Here is a 12,390-nt window from a genome sequence, read left to right as displayed (position 1 = left end):
TCAAACCAGAGAGCCTCCCAGGACCAACTGGGCATGCGGGTTGCAGTGCCCTAGAGGTGGGTCGCGGCGCACCCCTACGAACCCATATTTTCTGGGTTTTCTCCTCCTTCTTCTTAGCAAAAAGCCTAAAAATTCCACCAAACCCCCAGCCAAACACAAAACCAAAACCATAATATTTATTCCCACAACCTAACAATCATAACTAAACTTATAAAAACTTCATACTCTTTCCAACACCCAAGATCAATTATCAAATCCCCACTCATGCCAACCCAAATTCTTAACACAATTCCAGCAGAATTAGATAGTTAAACTAGAGTTCTTACCTCCAATTGTAGCCTAGATTCTCTAGCAATATCCTTGCAAAAACTCAGCTTAATTCCTCAGTCTAACCCAGCCAAGTTCAGCTTTAAATCCCAGCTTGTGCCCCTAGCTTTTCCTTCAACTCCCAAGCACAAGTAAGAGAGAGGGAGAAATCGTAAGAGAGATGAGAGAGAGCTAAAATTTTCCAATAGTTTCTAGCTTCTTCTCCTAAGCCTTCTGAGTATATCCTACCCCTCAAAAGACCATTTTACCCCCTAAAGCTTATTAACCCTCTAGTAGTCTCTAGGGATAGAATAATCATTCCGCTCCCAGTTCCCGCTAATTCCTCGAGTGTTCCTACCATTAACCAATTAATCCTGTCATGTCCAATTAATTACCAAACACTTATTCAATATCTAATAATTCCCAAAATATTCTCTAAATTTCCAAAAATACCCCCAGGCTCCCCCGGGCCGTGTATTTAAACCCCGCTGTGACTATTTCGCTAATCCGCTCACTAGGATGGTCTCGAGCTATATTTTGCAAATCTATCCACATAATAAAGTGGTCTCAATAATTTATCACATATAATCACATTTATGCCCTCAACGGGCCAAAATTACAAATATGCCCTTATAAGCTATAAAGGGCCCCATGCATATCTAATACTCATTAACATGCATATAATATATCCATTTAATCATATTTGTGGATGCTCAAATTCCACCAAGGGAAAATATGGAGGTTTACCCTCATCAGCCTCAGGCAAGCAAAGCGACCCAATATTTTTCCCCACAACCCATGTCTCATAGGAGGCCTTAAAGAAGATGCCCCGAGAGACCCGAGAGCCTTGCCATGCGAGGGTACCCAACATGCACGAGTACCTGCCAAGGCCACAAGGGTCTCACTATACACGTCTGTCCATGACCCACGTCCGTATGGCAACTTGGCTGCACACCCCAGCCACGCACGCGAGGCCCCGCCTCGCGTCACCTGCGCGCACCCAAGTCTCCCACGCGAGGCCCCGCCTCGCCTCGTCCGCGCGCACCCGAGTGCCCCGCGCGAGGCCCTGCCTCGCCTTGTTCGTGCGCACCCGAGTGTCCCACCCGAGGCCCACCTCGCCTCGTCCGTGGGCATCAGCCAAATGTCCCATGTGAGGCCCACCTCACCTTGTCCGCGCGCATCAGCCAAATGCCCCATGGGAGGCCCTGCCTCGCCTCATCCACGCGCGCCCGAATGCCCCATGCGAAGCCCTGCCTCTCCTCATCCGCGCGCGCTCGAATGCCCCACGAGAGGCCCCGCCTCGCCTCATCCGCGCGTGCCCGAATGCCCCACGTGAGGCCCCGCCTCGCCTCATCCGTGCGCGCCCGAATGCCCCACGTGAGGCCCCGCCTCGCCTCATCCGTGCGCGCCCGAATGTCCCACGCGAGGCCCCGCCTCGCCTCGTCCGCGTGCACCCGAGGGGCCACGGAGGCCTCGCCATCACCTCGCCTCGCGCATCAGCCGCGCCATGGGCCTCGCGAGAGACGCCCCCACCTCAGCTCGTCATACCCGTGCTACTAGGGGTCGCGTACATAGTGGGTCTCGTTGGAGGGGCCTAATCTCCCCCCCTTGAGATAGGTGCTGGTGACGGGACACCACTCGTACTGTGGGTCTAACAAGAGGTAAGATCAAGGACCTCTTCTATGCACCCTTAAGGACGAAGTGGGGAAGCCTCATAGCGATTCATGCAAAGTCAGAAGGAGGCAGAGTACAGACACAAGCCACACACCAGACAAGTAGTGGGAGTACTAGGAGAGAGGACATGGCCTGCATGCTTCCAACCAGATGTTAGAGTCGACACCACTACCACCTGCACCACTCCTCTGACATCCGTACGGTCGAGTATTGGAGACATCCTCATGGTACCTGGCCATGTACTAGTATCAACACCACTACCCCTGAAACCACTATCCTGACAGTGTACGTATGTACCACTTGGTCCTCTGGACCACCATGTATCCAGGGCCATTAGAGCCCACTATAAAATGAACCCCAATTCCACATGGAAGGGGGTTGGAAAAATTACTGTAGCAGTGCACCATAATCAATACAAACTGATTTCACCATTTCTCTTCTGCAATTGTTCTTGGAGTTTCTACTTAGATTTCTAAAGCTTTTCTTTTGATAATCTCTGCGTTGCAATTTTTCTAACTTAACTTAGTTGACGAGTTCTCACCGTCTGTGGGAAACTAAGTACCAAGCTACTATTCTACCAGTACTCCCAGCAAGAAGAAATGCCGAGACGTTCAAAGCGACTCAGCGAGCCACGAGAGGTGGAAGTCCACCTTAACGGAGTTCAGCTGAAGGCCTCCACGAAGAATCCTCCTCCACCCAGGGATATGGAGCCCCCAAGGGACCCTGAGGTTCACGAGGATGATAGGGAGGTCTCATCACCGGCCATCCTGCCCGGTGAGAATCCTCCAAGGACAACCACCGCACCACCCGGGAATGCCAACGAGTTCCCGCCTCCCAAACCACCACAAGTTCCGAACTCTGGCCGGCAGGTCCCGGGCCCCTCGACGCGTAGACATGATAAACATCCCCGGGTCCATTCCGTGAGCTCGAGTTCTAAATCTCGATTCTATGAAGAGGAAATACGTGAGCTGCACCGTAAGAACCAAAGGTTGGAGACCACCCTGGAGAATATGCAAGAGGTGCTGAATGGCTTGTTGCAAGGTAAGTCAAGCGTGACCCTGCCCAAGAGAAAAGAGAAAGGTCAGGAGGGGGCAGAGACCACCGTTCCGGTAGACGATGGGAGGACTCGACACTCCACTAGTAACACCCCCCGAACGAAGCAACGAGAACATCCTGAACCACTGAAGTAGGCCCAGAAACCAGAGCCAAAGACCAATGTTGCCCCTCGCAACGATGACGAGGTCACCTCAAAGAGAGCACCCTCAAATTTGCGGGAGGAGCTCAACAAGAAGAGGGCGGGTAAAAGGACCACGCCCCCTATGGCACCTCGAGAGGGCAAAGGAAAGGGGGATCTTAACCCGTCCGCTTTAAGGGACTCCCTAAGCAAGAGGAGGCAGGACCCGGACACAGAAATGAGGAGCCTGTGAAGCAAGATCGTCACCGCCTCTGGAGGTCAAGCTTTTGAGGAAGAGTTCGACCATGAGTCACCCTTCGTGAGGGAGATCCAAGCCATCTGGCTCCCTACCAATTTTAAAGAACCCAATATGACCTCCTACGAAGGAAACACAGATCCAAAGTACCATCTGGATGCGTTTAACGATCTGATGAAGCTGAGGGGAATTAGTAGCGGAGCCAGATGCCACTGCTTTGCTGTCACATTGAAAGGACCCGCATACAAATGGTTCAAGAGACTTAGGCCAGGGTCCATCAGGTCCTGGCAACAGTTTTCTGATGAATTCCTCCAACAGCACCACGCCGTGCGAGACTACACGATGCCAGGCACCAGCCTTGCCAATGTGAAACAAGGAGAAAAGGAGAGTCTGAAGAGCTACATTTACAAGTTCAACATGGAGGCCGCTAAAGTGGGGAGCCTGACCCACCGGGAGTTAAAAATGGCCATTACAGCCGGAGTGCACCCGGGAAGCAAGTTGTGGGATAATATGCTGAAGAGGGAAGTCATCGACCTAGATGACTTCTACGAGAGAGCGCAGAAGTACATTCATGTGGAGGATGGCCATGCAAACCTAAAGGCAGGAAAGAAGGAGTCCAACGTAAAGCCCCCAGCTAATGAAGGGTCGAATGAAGCGAAGAAGAAAATGGCGTATGAAGGGTCGAGGGATGATCAACAGAGATAGACCAAATGGGGGAGCGGTCATAGGGAGACAACTTACACTTCTATATGAACCTTACAGATACCAGGGAGCATATCTACCTCACCAACGAAGATCGAGTTCCCTTCAAAAATACCCCACCGATGAGAAAGGACTGGTCCAAAAGGGATCCCAGTAGATATTTCCAGTACCACAAGGATATCGGTGACACCACAGCAGAGTGCATCCATTTGAAGGAATAAATTGAGGGGCTCATCCGCAGGGGGCACCTAGGCCGATATGTCAGAAGAGAAAGGCCAAAGCCGGAGGACGAGCCTGCGACACCCCAGGCGCAAGGACGAGCCCCATAGATACAGGGGGAAGTTCGAACCATTTTCGGAGGTCCAGGGTTTGGGGGAGATTCTCGGAAGGGACGAGACAGGTATGCTAGGGAAGCCAGGAAAAGTTCGCCACCCTGTGTCATGAGTTTGGAACAACGACCCCTGAAAAGCTTCAAAGGAGAAAACGACTCGATCAAATTCACAGAAGAGGATGCACGAGGGGTGCAATTTCCCCATAATGACCCACTGGTGCTGACAGTTTAGTTGGCCAATATGCGTATGCATCGGGTCCTGGTGGACAATGGAAGCTCAGTGGACATCCTGTATCGCCCTGCCTTGGAAAAGATGGGACTGGGCATTCGTCACCTGAAGCCCTGCCAATCTTCCCTATATGGATTCACGGGGGACTCGGTGCAACCCCTAAGGATGATTGAGTTGGCACTCACCATGGGGGAGCAACCCCGACATACTACAGTCATGGCTAACTTCGTCATGGTAGATTGTGTTTCAGCTTTCAATGCAGTATTGGGGAGACCATCCCTAAGAGAATTGAAAGCCATAACTTCTATATATCACTTGGTCGTCAAGTTCCCAATTCCAGGAGGAGTCGCTAGTATGAAAGGAGAACAGAGAGAAGCGAGGGAGTGTTACAACACATCCCTCTGCGCGTCTATAAAACCACAGGAACCAATGGCCATGGTGATACATGAGACGCTACGTGTGCTCGCGGGGAGCCCACAGGAGCTAGACCCCTGAATCGTGGAGGAGTCAGGAGCAGAACTTGTGGAGGAAGTAGAGGAGGTTATAGTAGTGGAGGAACCGTTGAGAAAGCTGAAGGTAGGAAAAAGCCTATAGAGCGACGTGAAGGAGGAGTTGATAAGGTTTTTGAAGGATAATCTGGATGTATTCGCATGGAGTCACGAAGATATGGTGGGTATAGACCCCAGCGTTATGTGCCACCATTTGAATATCTCCCCTGAAGCGAGGCCCGTTAAGCAGAAGAGGCGGGCGCTGGACCCGGAGAGGTACGTAGCCTTAAAGGAAGAGTTCGACAAGCTGAAGACCAATGGGTTTATCCGCGAGTCATTTTACCCTATATGGGTGTCGAATCCAGTACTAGTCCCAAAACCGAATGGAAAATGGAGGACTTGCGTCGACTTCTCAAACCTGAATAAAGCTTGTCCTAAGGAAAACTTCTTGCTCCTGAGAATAGATCAGTTGGTGGATGCGACGGCAGGGCATGAATTACTTAGCTTCATGGATGCCTACTCTGGATACAACCAGATTCCTATGAACCCAGCTGATGAAGAGCATACGTCATTCATAACAGATAAAGGACTCTACTGCTATAAGGTGATGCCTTTCGGGTTGAAGAATGCGGGTGCCACCTATCAAAGGTTGGTCAATAAGATGTTCGCCAACCAGAAAGGGAGAAACATGGAGGTATATGTTGACGATATGCTAGTAAAAACCAAGAATGCCGTGGAACTCAACAAGGACCTAGGTGAGATGTTTGACACACTCAGGAAGTATCGAATGAAGTTGAATCCCATCAAGTGCACTTTCGGTGTATCCTCGAGAAAATTCCTGGGCTTCATGGTCAACTCCAGAGGCATCGAGGCTAACCTTGATAAGATAAAGGCCCTGATAGAAATGAGCCCACCTAAGAACAAGAAAGAAGTGCAATGCCTAACGGGAAGGGTGGCAGCCCTTAATAGATTTATTTCGAGGTCAATCGACAAGTGCCTCCCCTTCTTTAACATCCTAAAAGGGAGCAAAAAGTTCACTTGGGATGAGGAATGTCAAGAGGCATTTATTAAGCTGAAGGAGCACTTGGGGAAGCCACCCCTGTTGGCAAAACCTAAAAAAGGTGAAAAACTATATTTATACTTGGTAGTGTCTGAATATGCCATAAGCGTGGCCTTGGTTAGAGGGGAGAAGAAACAACAACAACCCGTGTACTATATCAGCAAGCGGTTGGTGGATGCGGAGAATTGGTACCCAGAAATTGAAAAGTTGGCATATGCACTAGTTGTGGCCTCGAGGAAGTTGAGACCCTACTTCCATGCTCATGTAATCGAAGTTCTCACAGATAGTCCTTTGAGACAGGTCTTGCATAAACCTGAGACCTCAGGAATGTAATGACCCACTAATCTAGACTATTTGGACCATTAACGAAACTATATGAAAACTTACATTTTTACGAAAATACCACAATTTTATTTAGTAACTTGTAAAATAAGAGTTACTTACAACTGAATAGAATACTAAAAAGGATTATGGGATCCCATTGTCTTTAAAAACAAAAGATGATTTAATTAAAAGACATTACATAACTAGTGCGGAAAATACACATAAAACCATAAAAAAGTAAAATGAGACTACATCCTCGAATCGAATAACGCTCGGCCCCTTGACTCCATTCACCATCGATACACATCCTCCAAGCGTCACGAATATTTCCGCCTCTAAAGCTTATTTCCTGCACATAAACAGAAAGGAATGAGCCTAATGCCCAGCAAGGAAAATCTAACACATAGTCATACACATAATTTCATAAGAAACATAAAGACTTAACATAATACATATAACATACACTTATCATAATGGCCATTATTACTTGGGGTCCCATAGACTAAACAAGCATATGCCCATGGAATTAGTGGGGTCCTACTAGCTAAGTAGGTCATATGCCCATAACCCATTTGGGCTCTTGTTAGTCATATGGGTCATATGCCCAAGCCTACAAACATACATACATATCATAACACATTTAATAACATAAAACATATAGATAACATAAGCACATAACATATTGATTCTAGCCTATTTTCCTTACCAAAGTTACCGGGATATGTGGACTGAGTTGGGACTTTTTGGAACACTCCTAAAACCATAAGAAAGAGTGAGTCTAAAGAAAGGAGATGAAATGAAAGAGATGGAAAGACTAAACCATTTGAGAAACATGCTTACCGAAACTTATGTGCTCAAGAACTTAGATTCCCTAACCAAAATGAAGATTAAGGTTAGAGATTGAGTAGAAGACTATGAGAAAGAAAATAACATAATACAGAAAGGAACTAGAGTTTTGGTTACCTCAAGGACTTGAAAGACCAATCTACACCTCCACCGAAATACTATAGAACTCACTTCCCAAAGTGTTTGATAAGCTTATGATGTTTAAGCTTATGATTTTTCCCCAAACCAGGTGTTTACACTCTCACACTTACTTAGCACTAGCAGCTTCTAAACTTAGAGTAAAAGGTTAAGAAATGGCTGGGTACTAGGTCCTATTTATAGAGTTTGGGAATGAAAATATCTTGATTTTACTTGAATAAAAATAATGGCTTTTTAGGTGAAAATCATTTGAATAATCGTTCAGCAGAGGCTGAAGACTCGTTCAAAAGATGCTGGACTGTTGAAGGAGTTTGAATGGCTGAAAGGAAAAGAATTAAAAAACGTTTGAACATATGCTGGAGGAGGCGATATATCGCCCCCTGTAGGCGATATATCGCCTGGGCCAGTATGCTCGAGGCGACCGTGCATCGTTTCGTGTTTTCCGTATTTACGTGCTGCGATATATCACCCCCTATAGCTGCGATATATCGGCACACGCTGAATAATTAAACACGAAATTACACATTTTTAGCTAAGTTTGAATGGAGTAAACAGCCTTGACTAAGCCGTCAACGTATTCAAAGCTGCTGACTGACCCTATAACATTCAAACTTTACTCTTTATTAAATTTAATCCTAAAAAATACTTAATCCTTAATCACCATTCATAACATGTGCTTAAAATCCTATTGGTTGATGTCTAAACCTTATAATATAATAAATATAATCCTTAATATCAGTCACATTAATCAAACCTTAGGTTATACTTAATATTCTTAAACTATAGATTAAACTTAGAAAATCTATAAGTACTACTATGAGTGTCCAAATAATTCCCGGTCTGAACCAAATATCCACAGTAACAAAGATAATACTATACATACTATAATACTACTAAACAATTAGCTAAGTAAAGTTCTTGGACTCTACAAGGAAGGCTGATGAAATGGTCGATCGAGTTGAGCCAATTCAATATTGTTTATACCCTGAGAGCTTCCATCAATGGACAAGTGCTAGCAGACTTCATAGTGGAGTTCACCAGTCAGCCGAATGAAGGAAGAAGTGAAGAAGGGGAGCGGCCAGTCATAGAGGAAGAACAAAAGGGTCTAGAGGAATGGAGCCTGCACGTGGACGGGGCGTCCAATGAAGGAGGGTCTGGAGCAGGTATCATGATGACGGGAATCGAAGGACACAAGATGTACTGTGCAATCCGGTTTGGGTTTGAGGCCTCCAACAACGAGGCGGAGTACGAAGCGCTCCTGGCAGGCTTGCGATTAGCCCAAGAGCTAAAGGTGACATGCCTTCATATTTTTAGTGACTCGCAATTGGTGGTGTACCAGGTAAAAGGTGAATATCAGGTGAGAGGTCCCAAGATGGCTGCATACTTGGAAAGGGTGAAGGGCTATCTGGGACGATTGGTGGAATACAGCATAGAGCAGATCCCAAGAGAGAGGAATTCCCATGCCGATGCCCTCGCAAAACTGGCTTCCACTAAGGATGGGGATATCCTGGAGTCAATACCTGTGGAATACTTACCTCGACCCAGCATCGTAAGCGCAGACATACACATGGTTAGTGTCCCAAAGGAGTCGTGGGCTGAACCGATTAAGAAATACCTGGAGGAAGGAACCTTGCCTGTGGACAAGAAAGAGGCTCGAAGGTTGGTGTATAAGGCTGCTAGGTACACCTTGGTAGACGGGGTTCTATACAAGAGAGGGTTCTCGATGCCACTTCTGCGATGTGTAGAGGAGGAGGAGGCGCTGAAAGTACTGCATGAGATACATGAGGGTGAGTGTGGCAACCATGAGAGTGGACCCTCCATGGCTAGGAAGGCCATGAGACAAGGGTACTACTGGCCCTCCATGGAGAAAGATGCAAATGACTTTGCCAAGAAATGCAACAAATGCCAGAGGCACGCAAACTACACTCGGAGGCCCCCAAATGAGTTAACTAGCATGACCAGCCCCTGGCCCTTCGCTATCTGGGGGATAGACTTGATCAACGCCCTTCCCGCGGGTAGGGGAGGAGCAAAGTACGCGGTGGTAGCTGTGGACTACTTCACCAAGTGGGTTGAAGCGGAACCCCTCGTGAAGATAACAGCTAAGCATATCACCTCATTCGTCAACAAATTCATTGTCTATAGATACGGAGTGCCCTACAAAATTATCTCCGACAACGGCACCCAGTTTGAGGGGGGAGCCTTCGAGGAATATTGTAGGGGAAGAGGGATAAAGAGAAGTTTCTCAGCAGTAGTGCACCCACAGGCTAATGGGCTGGTGGAGGCCATTAACAGAGTTCTTAAAAAGAACTTGAAAACCAAGCTAGAGAAGATGAAGGGAGCCTGAGTGGAAGAGCTGCCCAATGTGCTATGGGCCTACAGAACCACCCCGCGCACAACCACTGGAGAGTCCCCATTCTCCTTAGCATATGGGTGCGAGGCCGTCCTCTCAGTTGAGATGCAAGTTAATTCCTTCAGGATATAGGCGTACGGGGACGAGGCCAACTGCGTAGCTTTGGCTGAGAGCTTGGACATGCTAGAAGAAAAAAGGGAAAAGGCACAAATGAGAATGGAGGTATACCAGCAACGCGCAGCAAGGTATTGCAACTCGAGGGTGCAAGAGAGAACTTTCAGAGTTGGCGACCTGGTGCTAAGAAAGGTACTCCCCAACACGCGAGACCTAGGGGCGGGGGTGCTAGGGGCGAAATGGGAGGGGCCCTACCAAGTCGCTCAGTGCATACCCCCAAACACTTATAAGTTGGCGCGCATGGACGACACCATCATACCTCGAGCATGGAATGCGGAGCACCTTAGGAAGTACTACCAGTGAGGCGTCCGTCCACACCCAATGCTAGTAGTATCAGTTTTCAGCGTGTTGCATGTTATCTTAGCTTGGTAGACAAAAATCAAAGAGGTTACTTAGATAACCTCCCAAGTAGGTGTAAGTTCCTTTTTTATGTAAGTCTTATATGTATTGTTGTAACCTGAATTCTATGAATGAAACTGGTCACATCTTCGCACGCTATTTTTTCTACTTTATGTGGGCATTAATCAAAGTGCCTGCCGAAGTAAACTTCACCAGACACTTGGGGGGGCAATAGTGGCCCGTGAAGATAAAGCATAGAACAAACAGGAGGATCCAAAAAATGACCCCTTGGATTAGGATCCTAAAAAGGACCCTCTATCAGGAGGACCCTAAAAGGGACCATGATCCTAAAAGGGACCCTCTAACAGGAGGATCCTAAAAAGGACCCTATGCACCAGGAGGATCCTGAAAAGGACCTTCTATCAAGAGGACTGTAAAAGGGGCCATGATCCTAAAAAGGACCCTCTAACAGGGGATCCCAAAAGGGCCCCTTATATTAGGGCCTTAGGCGAAGTCCTTATATATATAAAACAGGGAGAGGACCTTACAAGGCATCCCTTGGGTTCACAAGGATTAGCTACCCTTGTGAACATCAAGGAGGCCAAAGGGTCTTATAAAAAAAAAAACAACAAACACACTTCCAAATAAAGGCAGATGCTCCCACAAGAGGAAAGACCTTAGAGAGAGCACCCACCAATAAGCCTAGAGCGGCCACCAAGCCGTCTAGCCAAAAAGGGTCCTAAAAGAGACCCTTGCAAAAATAGTACTATGAATAATGACGAGAAGGACGCTTCTCGCAAAAAATAATAAGCGCGCGCAAGAATATATAAAAGGATAACTAGAACCCAAGGGGTCAAAATATCCTTATAGAAGTAATCAAGAGGCACCAAAAAAGGTCCCATTGAACCCTTTCACATGGGCTCCAAAGGACCTCTAGCCTGGTAAATAAAAGAGGGGAACCTACCAAACCCCATCATACAGGCTCAAAAAGACCTCGAACACAGAGGAGTAAGTGATAAGTAACCACACATGTATATATATATATATATATTGAAAAAGGAGTCTTGGTAACATGGAAAAAGTTACAAAATAAAAATAATAATAGTGATATTACAAAGGCTCAATATGAGCATACAGCGAGATAGCTGACAGAAATGATGATATGATGACCTCAGGGCCTCCTGCCACGGGCGCTCCACACGGCCGTTCGAGCAACGGCATGCTCGCCGAAAGAAGAAAAATCAAAGTTGGGATCCTGCCTCCACACACCGTAAAGGGCGCGGTCTATGGACCTGTACTCAATAGATGTCTTATCCGCCTCTAAGGAAGTAATTCTCTCCCGCGACGTGGCTACATCAGCCCTAGCAGCCTGGAGTTCGGCCCTAGTAGCCTCGAGTTTGGCCTCTAAATAAGTGACTCTCTCCTGCGACGCAGCCGCGATAGCCTTGGTCCCCTAGAGTTCGCTCTCTAGGCTGGTAACTTTGTCCTACAGCGTCGTGGCTTTGGAAACCGCCTTCTGCTTCCTTTTTGACGAGATAGAAAGTTTGGTCCGAACCCTTTTTAGCTTAGTCTGGGTTTCCTCAAGCTCTTTCTCGAGCTCCTGGACCCGGGCCGTGAGACGGTCCCTCTCAGTACTCGACGCGGAGAGATTGTTCGCTGAGTCGGCAAACCACTGAGCCACAGTATAGGCCTGCACAAGAAAGTTAACAACATAAATAATAAGTAACAAAAAAAATTTATGTACATCTATATATAATAGGGCCGACACAAGATGCATGAACTCACCCAAGCAGTGGTGCGCCTTAGAGTTTCCCCAAGGTCCGACAGAGCAAAACTCCCAAGACCGTTCCAGTCAGATTCGGGGAGGTCCGAGGCAAGTTGGACGTACCGCCGCCTGTAAGAGGTCGCCATACAATTCACCCAAGGTGCCCCATCCAGGCCAGGGGCACCTGGCTGGGTGAGGACAGACGACTCGCTCGCCGAAATGGGAGGGGGCGCA

This window comes from Humulus lupulus, chromosome 4 (assembly GCF_963169125.1).
Source record: "Humulus lupulus chromosome 4, drHumLupu1.1, whole genome shotgun sequence".
Classification (NCBI taxonomy): Eukaryota; Viridiplantae; Streptophyta; class Magnoliopsida; order Rosales; family Cannabaceae; genus Humulus; species Humulus lupulus.
The sequence above is the reverse complement of the archived record's forward strand: the minus strand, read 5'-3'. Positions refer to the sequence as shown.